The 8,981-nt window shown below is 43.6% G+C and overlaps 1 protein-coding gene across 1 annotated transcript in view; it reads left to right on the forward strand.

Annotated features, from left to right (window-relative positions):
* The first annotated feature begins 508 nt into the window (after nt 1-508).
* The window catches only part of LOC111869894 (schwannomin-interacting protein 1), a 615,950-nt gene continuing 607,477 nt past the window's right edge, over nt 509-8,981 (forward strand). The window contains exon 1 of the mRNA XM_023861756.2: nt 509-520. The gene's annotated coding sequence lies outside the window, so the exon portion shown is untranslated. The remainder of the gene's footprint in view (nt 521-8,981) is intronic.

The raw sequence follows: 8,981 nt of genomic DNA on the forward strand, positions 1-8,981 counted from the left end.
AAGGAAGAAGGAAGGATGAATGGAAAAAGAATTAAAGAGGAAGAAAGAGGCAAGGTAAAATGCAAGCAAGAAGACAGACAAAGCAAGGAAGAGAGACAGAAACAACGTGAATAAAACAACAAACACAGTAAGAAAGAATAATATTGTGCAGGAATCTCGCGTCATGGTAGCCACTCTAGTCTCAGGAACTGAATAGTTCTGCCTCACTGGCTATGATGTTCTCACGACAGACAATATGAACATTTGTTTCCTTTGGGATCTACCAGACCACACGGCAGCACATCCCACAAGACAATCTGTTTTAATTGCTTGAACCGTCCAATAAAGCCCACAGTAACATGCGACCTAGTTTCGTCTTCTTGGTCTCTTTCGTGGCAGAGCCACACTGATTATTCTGCGCATGTGCGGCGTCGGGCGCACTCAGCAACTGGGAGCGTCGCGACGCTGCGACAGTACTCCAGTCTACTGTGGTGTGTGCTGCTTCTCAGACGTGCGGTCTGTGCTCTGGTGCCAGCGTTTGGTGAGTACGTTGCAATTAGATGAGACGTGAAAACGTAATTATTCGTATTGCATCATACAGACGTGCACGAAACAGCATGTCGATAGTAGAAGTTTCCAGGCAATTTTACCAGAAATTTACACGAAATATTTAATTGTACTTGCATATTGTTTTAAACAAATCTTACTTCGAAATTTCTTGTGATATCGTGAAATACAGATCAGTTGATGTCGGTCCTTACTCCAGTTTCAGATGGGTAAACGTCTCTTATAACCTCTAAACTTCTAATTTGTGATATTTTGGTAAGATTCTCTTGTAAGACTTTTATGAGAATTCCAAATTTCCACTGCATAAATATCAGAATGTACTTTAAATGACGCTGCAAAAAATATTAGAAACTTTAAAGTATGGCTGAGAAGTAGAATCATTTTGGAATTTTATAAATGAAACAAGATTCCCTTAAATAAATTCGTCTACTCAGACAACAGAGCTCAGAGCTCACGCCGAGGAAAGGGCACAGAAATATCACAAATTTAACAACGGCCTCAGCCATACCAGTGATCTACTGGACCTCTGCTTTTATAAATCGACCGAATCTTAACACAAATTTTGGTTTCAGTGGCTCCTGTTGAAATGAGTCAAGGGACACTCTGAAAAACACTGAGGACATGTATCATAAATATTACATTAGTCTAAACTATGTTATTTAACGAGGCTTCCAATATCTAGGCTATATAATGTAGCGTGTAGAGCCGTTTCTAGGCAACGGTTCGGTAAACACGTTCCCGCTGCAACGGATACACATGCAACAATAGAGGTACTGTTGGAAACAGTCCAGGCAAAGGAGTTATAAGGAGGACAATTGAAGCGAGAATGGGTTATCTCGAGTGGAGGCGGGGTCGAATACCTCCACCGTAGCCCTACGAGCAGTAGGAGGCGACGAAAAGGGAAGTATCAGATCTGAGATAGTAAAATATGGTCGCGAGTACCAAGAGGCTCGGACCCGAGAAAGACTGTGCTGGCAAGGGGCAGCAGCATATACAAAGACAGACCCGTCCTCTCGTCGGAAAGGGCGCACCACAAAAAACAAGACCGTAACTGCCGAACAGTAATAAACATCTTGTCATGAGCCCCAGATGGGGCTCGACACCAAGGCTTACTGACTGACTGACCGTCAATCGCAATGTGACTTTGACTCTTTGACAGCCGAGGCGTCCCGTGTGGAGTTGGGGTCGAATACCTCCACCGTGACCCTGCGAGTCGTAGGAGGCGACGAAAAGGGAAGTCTCGAATTTGAGACAGTAAAATATGCTCGCAAGTCCCGCTGGAATCGGACCCGAGAATGACTGCGCTGGCGAGGCCCAGCAGCAAATGTAAACGACAGACCCATCCTTTCATCAGAGAGAGAGAGCCCCACATCAACAAACCCGCAACGGTCTGGCAGTAATAAAAATCTGGTCGTAAGCTCCAGATGAGTGCTTTATTCCAAGACAGACTGGCCGACTGACCGTCGGTCGTAACATAACTTTGACTCTGACTTTGAGAATAGGCCATTCTGGTCGTGCTTCTCAGGGGGCTTGACATCAAGATGAACTGATTGGCTGTAAAGTGCCAGTTGTAAAATAACTTTGACCTTGAATTTGAAGTCTAGGCATTTGGAAGGGAGACGTCCTTCAAAGAGGACTTCAGCAGGGAAGCAGAAGAATAGTCAACCAGGAAACGTCTAGTGAAGACACTTCAGACTGGAAAGGATTTACCGTGTGCTGTAGTGATTTGTAAAGTGTGGAAATCGGCGATAGTGTATAGTTATTTGTACTTAGACCTGCAAGTGCTCAGTAAATGCAATTCTCCAAGACCCCGTCTATAGTCACTTCATACTGCATGACAGTAATGTCGGACGGTAGGGAGATTTATTAGAAACGATTTGAAATGATACGGGCGTGGATTATTCTAGGTGATATTGTGGTATTTGCTTGGGGGGGGGGGCCTTAGTCAGGATATCTGGTGCTCCAGCCGAACTTCGATCCGATTAGTGTATGGGCCATTCAGGAACGCTGTGTGCCAGCAGACGATAGGATGAAGAATGGGCCTTAACTTGGAAGGAAGCTGTTGTAATTTATCAGACGTTCTATCTGTGTATTTCTTAGGGACTGAGTAGATACACGAAACTGATGTTCACGATGGAAGGTGTCCCAGTCAAGATTCGAGCCAAGCACCTCCTAGATAAAACCTAGGGCAGTTACTATAGGATTCTGACGATGGTGTATAACACACTGATATACTGGATTTTTGGACTTTATCCATAGTCCTGGTTATTAAAATAACAAATAGAAACACGACGTTTCGGAAACGTCGTGTTTTTATTTGTTATCTTAATAACCAAACGTCGTGTTTTTATTTGTTATCTTAATAACCAGGACGATGGATAAAGTCCAAAAATCCAATATATCAAAACCTAGGGCGTTTCTTTTATCTTTAAGCTGAACAGCTCAGCACACAGCCCGGCGTATCTGAGGCGTGCATTGTCTTGTAATATCGTGGTTTCGAATCCCGCTCGGAGCATGACAGTTTGGTTGTGTTTCTTCTGTGTTTGTGACGTCCTCTGTAGATGAGGTCTATCATCCGTTCGAGGGTGTTTATCGATTGTCTAAAAGACAACAATTTCAGAAGATAGTTCTGAATTGGAACAGGGCGGACGGCCTGCTTTGTAACATCCAGAGAAGAATACAATATTGTCACTTAGGATGTGTGACTATAGACGGGGTTTGGATTGGTGACTCGATCTATTAACCATTTAAGAAAAAATAAATTTAGAAAAGAACCGCGAACAGTGACTGCTGAAGTTTTGCAGTAAACATGGCTGCGGCATTTCCTTGCTTGCGACTATTTTCTCACTCCTCCGTCTGATATGTTAATGTATTACGTAATATCAAATTACATGGAAATCCAGCCAATAATTTCAGATCGATATATAAAGGGGAATTACCCATTACCGATACATGTTCGTTTTACGTACGTTGCGCAAACCAAGCGCAACTTGTAACTTAAAAGCAACTTACTGCGAGTCCAGTCCAACTGCAACTGGAAAGAGGGGGAGCAGAATTCCAACGCTGTACATGGGGATAGCACGCCGGCCGATTTCTAATTTCCTGAAGCTATCTTTTAGTAGTCGGTTCCTCGCAGCTCCAGATTGTGATAAATGAGCTCAGTTTCCACACATACCGTCGGCACACTCCCGTTAGGCAGGGATATACGAAATATATGAGTCCCCTTGAGTTTGCTCGGCTTCCAGAGCCTCGTAACCCAGAATGATTGTGCTGGCGAGGACCAGTAGCAGCACCCTTATCTCCACGCCAATCAGGAGAAGTACGCCAGCAGCACAGAACTGGCATAAATTTACCGTTCTTACTCCAGATTCCAGACTTCACTTGTAGTGCGTTATGCGATTTTTCCGGATACTGTAGCAAATTAACGCTTAACATGAAGATATTTTCCATGGCTTATTTTACACTATAAGTAGCTGGATTTTAAACTATGGTACGACGAGAAATGAGTGACAGATTTGAAAGGAATCAACTTTAGTTTATTTGATGTATTATTCCGATATTTTACTGGAGATACTGAGGAAAACCACGAGAAATCTCAGTCAGGGTAGGCAGTGTCCCTGCACCTCAAGAGTGTTACCGTTTAGTCAAGAATTTTAACAGGAAGAGAGTGTCTACCTTTCCTCATATTTCTTTTCCAAATATATTTAAAGATTTCGATGAAATTTGGCATTGCAACTTTTTACTAAACTTCGTGCGAATTTAATTTTTGTCTGGTAACGGTCTAGTGTAATTTCAGCTTTTCACGGGACTTCAGAACTAATCACAGAATCAAGACGCCTTGTTCTGGAACGTGACGTTTGATATATACTAGAATTTTTGAGGACCCTGTTGTCACCAAGATTGGGAGAGAAATGGAGGAATGAAGTTCCTCCGAGAATTTTGCATGTGTATCAAACAATACATCAAGCGCCCGACAGTAGTGACAACCTAAAATCTCAGATGACACGCTGCTTTTGTTAGACACATGTTGCATGGCCGAAGGAAATAGACGTCATCGGCAATTAGTAAAGATTTTCAGGGATAGATTTGTTGATGTCTATCTGAGTAGCAGACGGTGCTTTCGACGGTTCGCGCAGGGGTACCGCTGTGTTAACGTACTCGGACTGCTCACCCTGGTTACGTGTGAGTTCTTCCGACCAGAGAGTCGTTCTAGGGGATGGGTCAGTTCAGAAGTTAACTCTGAATTGGGACAGGTCAGACGGCCTAATACGTAAAACACTGAAATATTGAGTCAGTAATATATTAATTGGTTCTGTCATCGTATTTCATGGACAGATGTTAAAAAGGTAAAAAGGCAAAGCTATCCCTGTAACAGGCCGTTGAGGCCCATATGGTTATGAGACGTCGAAGCTCCCACATTTTCTATAGACAAACGGCTCACAGATGGCGGTGAGGTTGTCAACCTTACGTACCGCTAGCCCTTTACCCACAGGAAGATTCGTGGTACTCATTTCTGTTAGAGACTGAGTCGACCCCAGGGCAATAGTGTGGCTGGAAGGATTAGGTCAACTGAAAAAAGTCCAATGGCCTCATCGGGAATCGAACCCGCAACCTTCCGGCTTGTAGCATAGTGTGCGTGCTGTCTCTCTCTTTGTATTCCCCAGAAGTTTTGTTGTAAGGGTTTCATGAGATCATCTTTTCTGTGTGTTTGTCCCCCTCATTTTTTCTTTTTCTATGCGGTCCGTGTAGTACCAAAGGAAAGTATGCTACAATAGGCATACATTGAAGACTGCATTGCCCACAACACTATATTCAGCACGCATGTCTGATATCCACGTATGTCATTATGTAATGTGACTGGACCTGTACACCCCTGTTCTGAAGGGAGCTTTAGCGAACTAGATAGTTCTCCGCCGAAGGAGACAGAACAAATAGAACATTGATTACAGTCTGGTGAGGCAGCTGTCATTGAAAGAGTGACGGGCGAATGATGGGGTAGACCGGTGAATAAATGATTGGATAACAGAGTGACGAACTGAATTACATGGGGTTTCTGGGTCCCGGATTGCAGAGTAGGAAGGTTTTTGTTTCCTCCCCAGCCCAGCCGAGCCCCATCGCGCAGAGACGAAGCTCTCAGCGGTCAGTTTGCGTCGTGTTCCGCCGACCCGGAACTTTTGCTCGCTGCAAATTAAACGACCACTGCAAAATCTCGTAATTTGCATAATGATTTGGATCGGAAAACGTAAGGATAGTGTTTCCTCGTCATTCGAGAGGATCCATGATAGAGGAATTATTAGAAAGAAAATCATTTATTTTTTATATTTATACGCGGTATACTCAAGAAACGGAACTGGTATAGTCCAGTCGGAATAGCGATGGGATACGGGCTGGACGGTCAGGGTTTGATTTATCGACAGAGGCAAAATATTTTCTGTACATCTCAGCGTTCGGATTGGCTCTGAGACTCACCCAGCCTCGTATCCAATGGTGCCGTGGGCTAAAGCGGCCGTGTCGTGAAGCTGATCACTCACCTCCATTATTTTCGAGGTGAAGAATGATAGAGCTTTACTTCCACCCCCCATAAACATTTATGGGATGGTGCTTAATTAATTAATCACAGAGCAGACCTTAGTCTTTGCCTTTATGGGTACTACGTGTAATAAGTAGTAGCTGTGGAGTAGAGAACAATTTGTTACCTATGTCGGGAATCGAATTCCGGCCGTCCAGCCCGTCGCTTCCTCGCTTTTCAATTTGAATATTTTCCAAAATTAAGGAAGGGGCAAATCCTGACTCCCCCCCCCCAATAGCCGTTTCCCGTACTTTGGGGAGTTTTGAGTTTCTTACTGCCATGACTACGAAGTTTGTGTCTCCTGCATGACGCCGTGTAGCCTGGTCAATCGTGAACGACAAGACGAAAGTGCTTTATCCATACTAGGGTAGCAGGGCGCTCTCCGAAACGTCAGTAATGATTACAAAAGAAGTCGCATCCCAAAATATAATATTATTTATTATTGAAAATTTAGCTTTATAAAAGCACTGGGAAGACCAAGACGCAGGTTGGTGAACAATATTAAAATGGATCTTAGAGAGATAGGATGGGGTGGTATGGACTGGATTGATCTGGCATAGAATAGGGACCAGTGGAGGACTCGTGTGAACACGGTAATGAACCTTCGGGTTCCATAAAATGCTGCGAAGTTCTCAAGTAGCTGCAGATTTGGCTTCTCCTCGAGAAGGGCTCAGCTCCATGAGTAAGTAAGTTGGACGCCATACACTCTAGCTACTGACAACATCGTAGAATAACTCACAAGCCACCCTCTTGTGAGTGAGTGAATGAGCTTTATAAAAGTAGCGTGTGAGGAGATGACGATCCCCTCTGTAGTCTAGTGGTCAGAGTTCCTGTCTACAGATCCAGAGGTCCCGGGTTCGATTCCCGGCGCTACAAGATTCTCTGAGAAGTAGTGGGTATGGAACGGGGTCCACTCACCCTCGTGAGGATATTTGTGTAGCTATTTCCAGGAAATAGCGGCTCTGGTCTAGAAAACCGAGATTATCGGCCGTGGGGATCCGTTATGCTGACCACGTGACACCCTCTATCCGCAAAAATTGGCACTAACTTCGCCGACAAGCGGCGGTCGCTCGGTCGGTATAGTTCGCTTGCAGACTACAGGCCACGGAGTTTGTTTTTTTCTTGTTTTGTGAGAAGATGATAGGATTTATTTGGGATGTGATGCTTGTATCTGGTAGAAGATGAAACCAAAGATTTCCCACTCAGCGTCTATAAATATCTACCAGTCTACACGACGTCACATCCCGGACACAGTACTCCTCAGAAGTACGCCGAAAACTCAAATATTACGGGGGTTCATTTGATTCAAGATAGGGTCCAGTGATCTGATCTTGCGAGTATGGCAGTGGACATTCAGATTGTAAAAAATGTAGATAGTTTCTTAACTATGTGAGCCACTGTTCGCTCCTCACGGACAGCCATTTGCCTTGGAGTAGGTTAAAGTCAGTTGTTCTGAACCCTAGAATGTTCCAAAAGAGCGGCCTGTGTTTTCATTACGTATGAATCCGAACATTTAAACAATAGACAAATCCACCCTAACTCTAAAATATTCCACGTATGTGGTCAGTACTTTTAAAAACCGCTAGACGGATTTTTACGAAATGTGGTACCCACATGCCACTGTAGGTTATTTTAAACACGTTTTTATGTAGGCTTTGAGATTGTCACACGGATGGTTATGAAGATTTCTATCTCCTGGGATATATCGCCGAGTTCTCCGCTGAAAGTCAGCCGACGTTTCGGAGGAACATATCTCCATCTTCAGGTTCGAAGAATAAGCCAAGCAAGGAACCGGCCTGAAAGCAGATCGGTTGGCTTTCAACAGACCTCACGGCGTTATGTCCCAGAAGATAAAATTATTTTTGCTTGTTTCCTACAATCAATGATGTCAAAGTGAAGAATGCAAGAAGTTTTGAAGTCGAAGCAGGACTGGCGACAGCCACAAAATATAATGTCCTGAAATATATGTGGCAACACATTATTAAACGATGTTCAACTTTTGTTAAGGTAGTTTTTTTAATCTAAGACAACGCATTGGAGGTACGCGGTAGCGTAGTTGGTTGAGGCACTATGCTACAAACCGGAAGGTCGTGGGTTCGATTCCCGATGAGGTCATTGGATTTTTCAACTGACCTAATCCTACCAGCCGCCCTATGGCCCTGGGTTCGACTCAGCGTCTGACAGAAAGTCTGTGAGCCGATTATCTAGAACAGGCATGTCCAACGGGTCGAACGCGGGACGATTTTTGGTCGATCTCATAGGCCTATAAGGAAATTATACGTGAAAAACATGTAAATTCACTTGTAGTATAATATGATTATATTCAGATTTTGAAGGGAAAAGACGTATTAGACATTCATATTTTTCTGTTTTTATGTGGCTTACGTGAAAACTGCTTTACACTTGTGTTAAGTGAACTGTGGGGAAGTCCCCACTCTATCCTTATCACGTGAACTCTTATTTCATCACTCGTCGTCAGCCGCGTGTGTTTTCTGTTACAAGAGTGATCGACAGAACATGTGATTCACTTCGTTTCCTCCCTCCAGTCAGCTGTAAATCCCCATACGTTAAACTAACGCGTGAGACGTATTATTATATTAGTTGTTATTGGATAATTGTCGCTTTGCTGTGCATTAAACAAATATAGAGTTTGTGGATGAGCTCAGTGTAATCAAAGGGACAGTAAGTGCTCTTCCACGTTATTTTATTAATTTCGAAAGCGTCTGTGTTCATGTGTCAGATAAAACAGTTACCTCAGTATAGTGGAAAATGCAACGCCTCAGTATCCTTGCCGAAAAGGGTAATCTGGAACGTCATTATAATGCTCTCCATAGCAATAAGTATGATGCTGAATTTCCACCCAAAA

This window comes from Cryptotermes secundus, unplaced genomic scaffold (assembly GCF_002891405.2).
Source record: "Cryptotermes secundus unplaced genomic scaffold, Csec_1.0 scaffold653, whole genome shotgun sequence".
Classification (NCBI taxonomy): Eukaryota; Metazoa; Arthropoda; class Insecta; order Blattodea; family Kalotermitidae; genus Cryptotermes; species Cryptotermes secundus.